Source organism: Falco biarmicus, chromosome 5 (assembly GCF_023638135.1).
Source record: "Falco biarmicus isolate bFalBia1 chromosome 5, bFalBia1.pri, whole genome shotgun sequence".
Taxonomy (NCBI): domain Eukaryota; kingdom Metazoa; phylum Chordata; class Aves; order Falconiformes; family Falconidae; genus Falco; species Falco biarmicus.
This window is the reverse complement of record NC_079292.1, coordinates 18,491,353-18,504,580: the sequence shown is the minus strand read 5'-3', so window position 1 is coordinate 18,504,580 and position 13,228 is coordinate 18,491,353.

Below are 13,228 nucleotides of genomic sequence, written 5' to 3'. Positions count from 1 at the left end.
ACATCAGGTTCTTTCTGTGGTCCAGTGCTGGAAGACACAGAATAGCTACAGAAACCAGACACTTTTTTTAATGTTGCCTTCCATGCTCATTTGATATATAATGATACTACAGTGCATAGAGGCAGGTACTCCTTGAATTATTTTTGTCAATCAAAGGCAAACCACGCAGCAAATTTAACACTGACACAAATGACAAATCATTTTAAAGGAAAAGAGAAGCAGGACTTTGCTGCCTACTCAGTACTTTTCCAGGAAACAAAGGACTTCATATTCTTGTGCTGTCAGTCTTGCACCTTTTATAAGCACTGACTTAACTAAGAAATCTTAAAACACTAGAGAATGCTGATAAATATAGCAGCTATTTTATCTGCAGGAAAAGAGCATTGCATATTTCATGTAGCCTGTTTAATGATGTTTTATCTATATTAACAGTATCTTCCAGGCAGCGACATATCTTTTGTGTCTCTTTTCCTTTCTCTTCCTTTCTTTCACTCCAAGGGCTAAAATGTTTATTGAGGGAAAATGCGGTACCAAGAGAAGTACTCGATCGTCACATGACACCATCTTATTTTAAACAACTCTTAATCTTAAGCAAGTCTTAAATCCTATAGCTCATTAAAATTTCCTGCTGCTCAAACATTTCTAAATGAAAAAAATATCAGATACCTTCACAACTGGATATTAAAAGTTGTAGTTCCCTGGATCCTCCTTCCTGCCCCTCCTGTAGATGGGTGTCACACTGGCTAACCTCCAGTCTGCTGGGACCTCCCCAGTTAGCTGGGACTGTTGGTAAATGATGGAGAGCAGCTTGGAGAGCCCCTCCCCCAGCTCCCTCAGTGCCCTCGGGTGGATCCCATCCGGCCCCATAGACTTGTGCGTGTCCAAGTGGAGCAGCAGGTCACTGACTGTTCCCTCCTGGGCTGTGGGGACTTCATTCTGCTCCTCGTCATCCCTGTCTTCCAGCTCAGGGGGCTGAGTACCCAGAGGGTAACTAGTCTTGCTATTAAAGACTGAGGCAAAGAAAGCATCGAGTACCTCAGCCTTTTCCTCATCCTTTGTGGCAATGTTCTTCTTTGCATCCAATGAAGGATGCAGATTATCCTTGACCCTCGTTTGTTTCTAATGTGTTTATAAAGACTTTTTTTGTTATCTTTCATGGCAGCGGCCAGCCTGAGTTCTAGCTGGACTTTTACTTCTCCAGTCTTCATCCTGCATAACCTCCTGACATCCTTATAGTCCTCCAGAGCTGCCTGCCCCTTCTTCCAAAGGTAGTTAGCTCTCCTTTTTTTCCCTGAGTTCCAGCTGAAGCGCTCTGCTCAGCCGATCTTCTCCCCCACTGGCTTGTCTTTTGGCACATGGGGACATGTTTTGGCACGTTCAGAACATCTTCCACATGAAATAATTAAGTTGCTTTTTTATTCTAACATAGACACATATTTTAGGTATTCAGTTTTGAGATATGAACAACAACTGCATTTCACAAGACAGTGCACAATTCCCTTTTACCCTTTTAAAATGTCTTTTATGGTCCCATTCAGTAAGAACATACATTTAAAGCAATACTACTTAATTTTATACAACTATGAAAACCCTTCCTTTCAGAAATATCTTGTAAAAATGGAGGTCTTTATTCTGAATGTTATCTAAATTAGTAGTGTCTGAAAGTAATTATTACTAAACCCAGGATGTTCCTTACCTAATAATCTCCATCTGTTTTCCTAGTGAAAGCTACCCTGCTCATAAAGGACATGATCACAACAGTGTGGCATTCTATCCTTGGCAAGCTCTGCAGGAGGGTCAGGGAGTCAAGGACTACAGAGATGTGTATTTCATGCAGACATCTTCCTGCTGGGGTTGAGGTGCCCCAGTATCATCAGTGTGGGGAACTGATCGCTTCAGGATGTACCATGAGTTTCAGAATTTTTTTCAGATTAATTAATTTTAATTAAAGGAATCACAGTAATTGTAAATGAAAATTCATCTACAACTCTGTGACAATGCCAATGATTACGTAAAGAAATCTATGAGGGCTTCATTGCCATGTAACGTGACATATACACAAAAGATCACATTCAAATAAAACTTGTCTGTGACAGGAAATTTTGTTGTGCTGATAGTTAAGATACGTGTAAGGAGGAATACTGTTACACAGGTATACAAGGGTTTATACAGGTACATGTCTTGCAGTGTGTGATGTGAAATAAGCTAAATCAGTGTAAGATCCAACACATATACTAGCAGGCTATAGCAGTAAAAATAACATAGGTGGACTAATATATCGCACATGAACTGACATTGTTTTCTGACTTTCACCCTGTAAGCCAGGCCTGAAATGCATCTTGCATCTGATGATCTTCATATCAGCAATCAAAAAGTGGGCTTCATTAATTTTCAATAGATTCTTTAAGTACTGTACGTGAAATATATATACGTACTGAATAAAAAACAAAGGTAGAAATTTTCTTGCATAGTGTTTTAGGAAAACTTTTTAACATACCACATTGCAGTCACTGCTTTCCACTGTCACACCTGCTTATGCTTTTTTATGACATGTTACACTACACAACCATAATGCAATGTGACTTATCTAGTGTAACACAAAGTAAAACATTAGCAAATGTATAAATAGCTTTGGGAAGGAATCAGATTTAGCAAGGAAATTTTGATTACATTAGACAGTTCAGAATTTGATAGACTTTTAGTCAGTTTGCAACGGAAGTCTATATGTTTGCATTATTCAGTGCAATTTAATATGAATTACACGATGAAAAATGTAAAGAGACATTCTGGTAAAACTCTGTGCCAGAAGATACTACAGAAACATAGGAGTTGTACTTATGGACATTACATATCAAATTCAAAGAACAAAAATCCCCAGGTATCTAAAGACTCATGTCATTTAACATATTATGGCCCAGTCCTGCATATACTTAAGCCTATGAATTATTTAACGTATTTACAGTTAAGACAATATAAATCAGACAATATAAATCAGTTATTCTATTGGTGTTGAAGAGACTAAGCAGGTATGTGTATTTAAGTGTGCGTGTGGAAAACACACAATTATTCTCCTAAGCTTGTTATTGTCTAACATTTTTCCCCTTTACTTGGCAAAAAATTACTTTTAGTAATTAAGAAAATAAAGTTGTAATGTATGGAAATATGTGAAAAGATACTAAATTGTGTAAGAACTAGAGTACAGGAATGTAGTTTGGCTCAATCAAACAAATATTTATAATTACATGGTTACTTTACTTCCATTTTTTACTTGTAACAATAATCAGAAAATTAAAGAGATTTATTTCTCCACATTCCCAGAATAAAAATTTTGTGCTGAAAGTTTTACTCTGTATGTTCTCTCAAAAAAATAAGTTTTTGACAAAAGTAGTAAAACTTCCCATGAAAAATACTTTAGAAAAATAGCTGAATTTAAGCAGAATAAACTTTGATGAAGAATTTCCATTACAATAAGGTAAACATAGAAATACTGTATCTTATTAGTTCCATGACATAAATGGAAACTATCTGGAAAACTTACAAAAGGCTACAATATTAATATAAGCAACCTTTATATTGCTACCCTGTGATTGAAGACTTTTTTATTGTTCTACACCAGTACTTCCTTTACATAGTTTTGGATGAGGAATACCTAATACTTTTAGAGCTCTTCACTGATTACTCCAATATGCTCTACAGGAAAACATAAATTCTATCAGTAAATGGATGGGAAGCCAGCGTGTCCTACTCAAATCTAAATTCTGAAATATTTTGAATTTATGTAACATGGCAGTGGTATTTCCATCTCCTGAAAATTATACATATATTTCTGCAATGAACCACTCAAAAGTGACTCACAAGAGGTGGTAGAACATGTGCATTTAGCACGATTCTGGCATTGTAATTTTTAAGATACATTATATTTCAAAAGGGAAAATTTCTGCACTCATTAGCAAAGCTTGCTTTTTGCAACAGGATTGCACACATGTGAATTCCAACATAGACTGGAATATAGATTAACACTACATATATATATATATGTGTATGAATATATATGTGTGTGTGTGTGTATATATATATAAATACATATATATATATAAAACAGATTAGCAATAACACGTTTAGGAAAAAGAACAGGTTTAAATGTTCTTTGTACCTAGAAATATTTCAGGTTTGGCAGTATGTCTGGTTTAGCAAAGAGAAATTAACTCCAGAAACCCCAGCATCCCTCTTGGAAACAGGGAATTAGCTTTATTACAGCAAAGTATTTTATCTGATATCAAGTTAGTACTATGCAATACAACAGAGAATCAGACTGCATAAAAGCACATTTTTTATAATAAAAATTTAATGATAAATTAATTTCAATATATTCTAATGTTCTTTCCCTCTTTTAGGCTCATGGATTAGTTGACTGTCTCTGGCATACATAACACAGTTGACATATATGAGACAATCTCTCATTTCCAAGCAGTAAGAATAATTGAGTTGATTAGCAGATGTAAGTGTGAAACAGATTTTCCATTAATAAAAGTTCTGAAGATGTTAAAAATTAGTTATTGCAAAAAGGGATGAAAAAAAAATATACATTTGTAGTAGCCAAACGCTCATGGTTTCTGAAAATTGACTGCAGCAGAGCAGTTAAAATATTAGATTGGTTTCTAAATATTTAGGTTTTGATAATTTTGATTTTTTTTTTCACTCCACCACACAGAAAATAAATCTACAAATCTTAAAATGGGCATTTTTGTCATCTTTGAAGTATTGCTGAGATAATTAATTCTGTGAAATTGTGAAAGCAAGATGTGTTCTGGTTTAAACTTACTATGAATTTATAAAAGTCTCAGTTTTGACAAATAAATACCACTGGGAAAAAAAAAAAAAGATTAATAAATCAAAACCCTTCTGGTCAATTCTGTTAATTCATTCCTTTCTGGTGGAGAATTTTTTTCACACTCAGATTCTCCCACATTCTTTTACACTGCAGAATTTTTCTTAGTAAAGTTATTTTTTGATGTAACGGGGAAAATAAATTTCCTTAGGAAGTTCTTTAAATGTATTTTTCCAGTTGTTCAGGCTGCCAAATCATTCTCATAGGAAGAAATGTTACACTTTCAGACTTTTGAGGGCAGAAGTGAAGAGTTCCTACTTGCTACAGTGAACTGTAAAAATTATAAAGCTGTAGCAGTTAGATCCCATTTTATCTGTAGGAAATGAGATACCTTCTATACAGTTGTTTCATAATATCAGTTTTTAATTACCGATGCCAGGCATTTCAAACAGGGACTTTTAATTCCAGGAAGTGGCTCAAGGTGACCTTTTTACAGTAAGATAAACATGGGAGATTAACCTGAAACTCCATCATTCCCCAAATCCATCCCCTGCCCAATTCTAAAAAGCTGCATCAGCTTAATTTAAATGTAATTTAAATGTACAACCCACTTTTGCCTAGAAAGAACAATTTATATTTATTTCCTTGAAACTTAAAATTACATAAACAAAAAAAGTGATGGACCTCCAGAATCCCAGAAGTAAGAGTTAAGTAAGCAATACAAGATTTCCAATTGTAGATACCGTCTTGGATTCATCTGATGCCAGCTTGGAGTCATTCCTCTCTGTTTCAAACAATGACCTGGGAGACCCACACTAGGAAAGCTGTTGTCCAATTTTCCACCTCTTGGAAGAAGTAAAAGACACTTCCAGAGGGTCATTCAGATTTCAGGTGTGCTTTGAAGAGCACAGATGACAACATGCTAAGTATGGTCCCAGTTAAAGTCAGGTAGAACAAAACCTGCTTTCTATAAGGCTCAGTGTTGAGGTTCCCCAGGATGGTGACAACAATGAAGACTTTTCTTCTAGCTCTGAAGATGGGGCTGCAGTACCCAGGAAGAGCAAAATGTTAGGGGCCGATTCATTTAAAACCACCAGAAATGTGAGGAACAAAATTGTGGCACGATTTACACAGGAATACCAACCTACTGTTTTGCTGAAACATTTTTTAGTTCAATTTGAAGGAAGGGGTTAATTAAGTGTCCCCATGGTTTGTGCTAATGGAGATATGGGGCTGATCAGGTTGTGGCTGTGTGTTTCTGTTAGAGGCAGAGGCACAAAACCAGCCATAAAATTATAAAATCAAAACACAACAAATCTGGAAAGTTATGATACTACTGTATAGGCATTTCTGGCATGGGGACAGTGAAGAGAGCATCCTTGGCACTGCCTGGAAAGAGCGCAGGAACCAAATGGAGGGGACAGGCTTCTTGGGTTTGTTCCTGTTATGTTGGCAGAAATAGGGCTTTGCCTGGAATTTCTGTAAATAGACAGGGTTTCATTCAAAAGCTGCTACTTCTGACCATCATTTTATGGAAATAATCCCTGACACCTTGAATTCTGTTAGAATTGCAGTCAAAGGAGGCAAACTGTCTTCCTATTCATGTGTGTGTAATTACACAGAATTTCATATCCTTTACATTTTATTGAAAATGCTACCCTTTAACGGTAATGGTTTTTAATCTGTAATTTAAGAAACACAACAAAAATGGGATTATTGAATAATTTCCGCTGTAAAATCTAAACCCCTTTTACTGTTACTTTTTAAAGCACAGTGAGGCCTAGGGCACTGTACTGTAACCTTTAGATTTCTTTAATTCATTCAAATGGGAGTTGGAAACACTTTCATAGCTCTGCATGCTATTAAACACTAACCTAATATTACAGCTGAGTATACAAGAAGCAGTAGTACAGAGAATAAATTTTGATGTGCTTTTTTTGGAAGAGGATGAGAGTTAGAAACAATTTGTTGTTCAGTCACAGACTTCATATTTTTAAAGTAGATTTGCTCACAGTTACTTATTTAAATCTCTTAACAATAAAAATACAGTGCTGTATTATTCCCATTTCCCTGTTTTCACAATGACACTGTTTTACTTAGTGTTTCTTTGAAATAGACTGAAGTAAACAGATTCACAAACAGACACAAATATATGCAGCAACAACCGGTTAGTTATTGCCCTTCTTTGATCTGGTACAGGTAAAAGCACAAAAGGAATGATTTTTTAAGCATTCTAGTATAACTACACTGCCAAAAGCATCATATGCTATATTAAAGTGAGTACTGAGGAAACATTATGCTAAAGCTCAACAGATGTAGTCCAGCAGTCATACAAATTTGATATAGAGCTCTGTTTTTAAAGCTAAAAGCATGTTGCGTTTCTGATATTGAAACATACTGGAATAGTACAAGACTCATATTATTTCCTATTTCAGCATATTCCCTTTGAAATGGTAAAATTGCTTGAAGCAGCATCCAAAACTCTGGACAGGAATACCTTTGTTTGTTAAGAGGCTGAAAAGGTAACAGAGGTCACAAACTAAGCTGTTAATTCCCCATGAACTCTTTGACTACTTAGGGAAAACACAACCCTATCCTCCCCTAAACCTCCCAAAAGAGTACTTCAAATTGGAAATACTCCAAGATGCTTTCTTGATAACAGGCACAGCTCAAACTTAAGTGCTGCATGGTTTAACTATCCCCCATCTGCTTTGCTGCCTCATGGGAATTCCCAAGCAAATGCAGCCTGTCTGATGCTGCCTGACACTGCCAAGTGAGAAGACTGGTGTGGATGACTACCACGTGCTGCTGCAAACAAATGCTATGCATCTGTGCCTTGGCTCCACACCTATGGTGACATTCCTATAGCATGATTAATATTACTGACTACAAATCCAGGGATTTAGTCTAGGTAAGGCTGAAAAGTACATAGCTCTGTATCAGTTCACTGGTGCAGTTGACCAAAAACAATCTCTGGCAGAACATACCCTCCCTCATGCTGGAAACATTGTGGTGGTGCTGTTGCACTTTGCTGGAAAAGCCCTGGTTTCCAACTAAATGAGAATGCTTTACAAGACATTTCTCATTCATGATAACAGTAGGAGAGAAATCAATAGTACATTCACAGCTGATCCCCAGCAGCTCTCATTCTTCCTATTCGGGGGGGGGAGGGGGCGGGGCGTGGAGGGGAGAGAGAGAGGAAAAAAAAAGTGCTGAGGAGTTCCACAGTCTGGATAACTTCATTATCTAACCTAGTGCAGATTACAGAAGTTTTAAAAGATGCACAGAGCCCAGTCTCCTAAGCCACAGAAATGTTGTATTCGACTTTATGTCAGGGATGGTGGACACCTCACATCATCACACTTTTAAGCCACATCTACTTTGAGGAAGTTGTATATTTTTATCTTAGTAACAGTACTTTTTGGTTATGCTGCTATTCAACTGATGTGAGGGGAGGATAAACCTTAGGCTCTGCCCCAGTGTTAAGCTTGTGAGTGGCTGTATGTAGACACAACAAATTTTTGTGTCTATACTAGGATGAAAACTTGTTAGCTAACACACATTTCTTGCTAAGGAAAAGAGTTATTCTCCCTTCCTGATTCCCAGTTACTGCTGTTTTCCCATTACAGCAATTCTCTCTTATAGCCCATCTCCATTTTTAGCTATTCTGGGGCACATTCCTACACAACCCACTGACACTTCCTCCAAGCACCATTGCAAGAGACATATTACCATCTTTCTGTTTTGGTCAGAAATTGGGTTCAGCTAACTAATTATCAGTGTACCCTCATCTGTGTGGGATTTACTTTTCCTTTTGAACAAAGAAAACATAGGTGACTGCACATCTCAAACAATGACAGTTTTCTCTGCTTTCAGAGCATGGACGGATGTGAACTGCTACAGCAGAGGCATTGTGCTGGAATTCTTATCTTTTATACAATTTGATGCCAGAGTACAATGTACTGCTATTCTTCTTTATACCTGTTGCAGCATTGAAAAATCCCAATTGATTATGAACTTTCATTCTACAGGATATTTTATAGTCCCCTAGTAAGAGATCCCAATCTCTTAAGCTGAAAATCTTAATGATCAAGGGAAAGCTGTACTTTCAAATTATAAAAACAGAACTAAGTTAAAGAGCACCTAAATGACTTCCTAACACCACCCTCAAGGACCATGAGAGGCAGGAAGCTCTAAACTCGGTTTCTTAATCAAGAAACATCTTTGACTTTTTAAGAAAATCATCTTGTGTTGTCTGGCAACTTGAGGGGACTGGATGTAAAGAATTTCCAGCTGATGGTTCTGAATGTGAGAAATTAGATTCTTCCCTTCCAGTTCATGCATACAGGGACATGGAATGTACCTTCTCCTGTCTTTACCAGGCGTAAAGCCATTTGTGCAGTAAATGGAAAGCAAATAGCTGAGAAGACTTGAAAAACCTCCAACAACTGTGACAGGAGAGAACACGCCTGGGTCACCTAGTACCAGCTAGCATACCTTGTGCTCCACTGGAAAAGAGGAAGTTGGGTTCTTGCAGCTATGGGACAGGGGTGTTTTCCTCTCAGTGCAAGGACAGAGTTGGAATCATGAAGGCAGCAGGGAGGACACTGCACTTGGCAATGAAAAGAATTGTCAAAATTTAGTTTGGGTTTTTTTTTTTTCAGGAAAGAACAAAGTCTGTGTTTAAGCCCATTACAGGAAATTATTTTAAACAGAAATTGCTGAAGAAGAAAATTTAGTTACAGAGAATCTTCTTGGAAATAATTTGATCGCTGATATTTTACATTTTGAGTGAAAAGGAGTCAAAAAATAATTTTATTTATGCGTGGTGACTCAAAAGAGCTGTTGGTAGTGCTTGCTGCCTGGAGGACAGCTTCCTCCTCTTGGCTGCGGAGGAGAACACCTGGCTGCACGAGGGCCTCGGGAGGCCTTGGGGCCCAGTGTGCAGAAGGGAGGCCAGGGCTGTGCCACAGGGAGCTGGGCTGCTTCTTACTGCTGCTTACCATGGCTGGAGGGGCATAAGCCTCCAGAAGGGTGCTGTTACACGGAGCAGAGTCCTATTGAGGAGGGGCATGGGGACTGAGGAGGGCCCAGGCCACAGAGCAAGCGGGTGAGGAGGGCTAAGCTGGCCCATGGGCTAGGGGTGCCTGAATCCAGACGTGGTGCCCCAGAGCGGCTTCTGCCACCCCTTTCTCTCCCTCAAGGTCTTATCACTCTCTGGGTGCCGACCTGCCCTCTCCCGTGTGGCGGCTGCAGCAGGACAGGGTGCTCTGGCCCCAGAGCATCAAGCAGCGTGGCTGCCATGCCCCAACTTCCAGAAGTCCCCTGCCTGCAGCCCCCATAAGTCCCACCGCTCTGTCTGCCCACCCACCTCCTCCTGGCCCAGGCACCATTTTGTAATGTTTCCCTTCCCGCCTGCTCTCGGGCCGGTCTGTGATTGGCTGGCAGCACCGGATGCCCCACCCACTATGCCTGGCGGTACCTCAGGGTGGGAAGCCCCACCCGCCATAAGCTCAGGGGCGCCATTTATGACTCGATAACCTATGGATTCTGGCACTGCTCTGTGATGGGCTGGTTGCTATTTTTTTGGAACAGACACACTCACGTGATCTAAAAGCACCCTCTGGCTGGCTGCCCCTTCCCTTTGCATTGGGAATTTCTCCTGTCTAAAGATATGTTGCTTTAGACATACGTATTTGTTTGCATTTCTAAATATATACAGGAAAAAAGTGTACAGATATCCACAAATATGCATTTAATTTGTACACAGGAACACCTTATACATATATTCTTGTATATGTGCACTATAGTATATATGTATGAGGAGGCAGGGGAGCATAAACAGGACCCCACAGTGGTGCTGGGGCAGCCTCAGGGCTCAGCTCGGGGCTGCCTTGCACAGGCAACACAGGCCTGTCAACGTGGAAATCCAGGACAAAATGCCAACAGCAAAACATGTGTGAGGTCAGTAAGGAAATAAACTTTGCACTAGTTGTGTCACATGAGTGCCTCGGGACAGTATTTTCCTTTATCTGTGTACCTGATTTGTAAAATTGTACTGAGGTGCCACAATCCTGCAAAACAGAATTTTTCTTATTGGTCTGGCAGGTATCACTGCTTTCAAGCTTTCTTCCAGTCTGTCAGGGTGCAAGAGATGTAGCAGGGACATGCAGAGACATATGGAACACATTTTAATTGTTTCTTTATTTTACCTTTGAGCAAACTCTAGTGTCTGAAGCTGGATGCCACATCAGGGCTGTTATGAATGACAACAACCCTTACTGATACAAAGGCCTGCACAGGTTGCTCTTTAGTGAAAGAATCTGTCTTTGAACACACTTTTATTAGCAGATTCTCATGATCGTTCTAATGACTCTGAAGCAGCTTTCCAAGTTATTTAATTAGTCTGACGATAAAGTATTAGAACAGTTTCTTTTTTCATATTATGAAATATTATTTCTCCAGCTGTTACTAACAGAACATGAGAGTGAAGATACAAACACTGTGTAGCTTTTAAAGCCATGTTTCAATGTTTAACATTGCATGAGACAAGCTCCGGGGTGGAATCATGGGCAGAAAAGAAGTTTCTTCTCGCTAATGAACTCACTAAGAATGTCTCCCTGATTCTTGCTCAGGTCAGTTTTCCTCAACTTTCTGATAACAACAAATTTGTGCAATTGAGTTTAATATTAACCATCTGTCATTGAATACTATGCTGCTAATATCAGGAAAGCATCAGTTGCTGCTTCCAACTGTAAATGTGGCATTTGAACCTGGATCAACATCTACATCTGATGTCAAATGATGTCTCTATTATACCAATACATTTCTGATTAGCCAGCAAGGTAGCCCTTGATAATATGTAGCAAAAGCATTGGTAAAATCATAACTCAGGGAAAGATTATTTAGAATATTGTTGAAAAGTGAAAGAAATATTTTTTTCCATTACTCAACAGATTTCTTTCTGTCTGGTCTGTCAATGGCAAGTGTCTCTTCCTCTCAAACCTTTTTCCAGTTTTTCTTGGACAAGAAGGGATGATGTGAGTAATGTACAATGAGAAAGCAGGAACACTGTGAAGCTCATGAGTATCCAATAAAACAGATAATTATGAAGACAGGATCAGATAGAGTTTATAGACAAAATGTGGCAACACCACAGGTCTAGTGACTTTTGAGAAGAAAACTGTGGAATCATTAGAGGTAGCTGTCAATTTTTGCCAGCAGGTACTGAAGTGCCTACAATGTATTAGGAAATAGAAGCCTGGGAATCTTCTAGGGCTGTGAAAAACTGTAGGAAACATGTTTATGTCAATATGAGTGGAGAGAGGATGTGAACACATGGATGCAAAATACCAGCAGGAGAAGGGCTATAAAAATTACATGTGTCACTGAGGCCTTCTGTAGCAGGATACCAAATCCTAGTGCACATCTACCTGCAATTTCTCTGAACAGGTATGAAGCAGAGACAGTGCCTAAACAGTAATAACTCACAACAGTGGGACACAGCAGAAAGATGTAGTCACCATCAGCTCCTGAATGGGTACAATGAGACATAACCAAAAGCAGCAAGCTCCTAAGAAGAAGCAAGCTCCTGGTAGGTGTGGGGAGGGGCTCAAAAATGTGTCCTCTGATCCTCCCCAACACAGGAGGGCATTTCAGCAGAAGCAGGACATGCAGTAGGGCAGACAGAGACCAGCAAAGCCCCAACAGGTTGGGGAGGCATTCTGACCTCTGCTGCCCCATGACAGCCTTCACCAGCTTCTCTAATGGCACAGGTCATCTTCTCCCTGTTCTGCCAGCCTGCCCCAGAGTTTTGAAGCTCTCTGCAAGATCATCATTGGCAAACAGGCGGCACCCCATGAAGGTCTCACAGGTGCTGTAAGGTCTCCCAGCCATAGGCAGAGGGATTCCACCACTTGCCCTCTGTGTGAAACTTCCCTGGAAGTGCAGTTTCTGATCCATGGATCCATCAAGCATTTCTTCAGGTTCACAAAGTCTCTTCTGGGCATCCTCTTGGCTTTTCCTTACTGTCCATGCACACATTCTTCTACTGTTGTCATTTTGTCCTGGATTTCCATTTCGGCAGGCCACATTGCCTGAGCTGGGCAGCCCCAAGCAGAGACCCAAGGCTGCCCAGAGGCACCACAGGATCCTGTGGGACAGGGGCCATCAGAGGCCTGTCAGAGCTGGGCTCTGCACTGCCCTGGCCTGGAGTTGTGCAGGGCCTCTTGGTGGCCTTCTGGGACAGGTCCATAGACCTAGGTCACTTTTCATCATGTCTGTGTCCATCACCACTCCTCCATCTGACACCTCCCCACTGTTGTCACCTTCCCCCACACCAGAAACTTGAGGGCTTCTCCAGAAGCCTTTGGAGTTGGGGGCCCTGCACCTGCCTTTTGA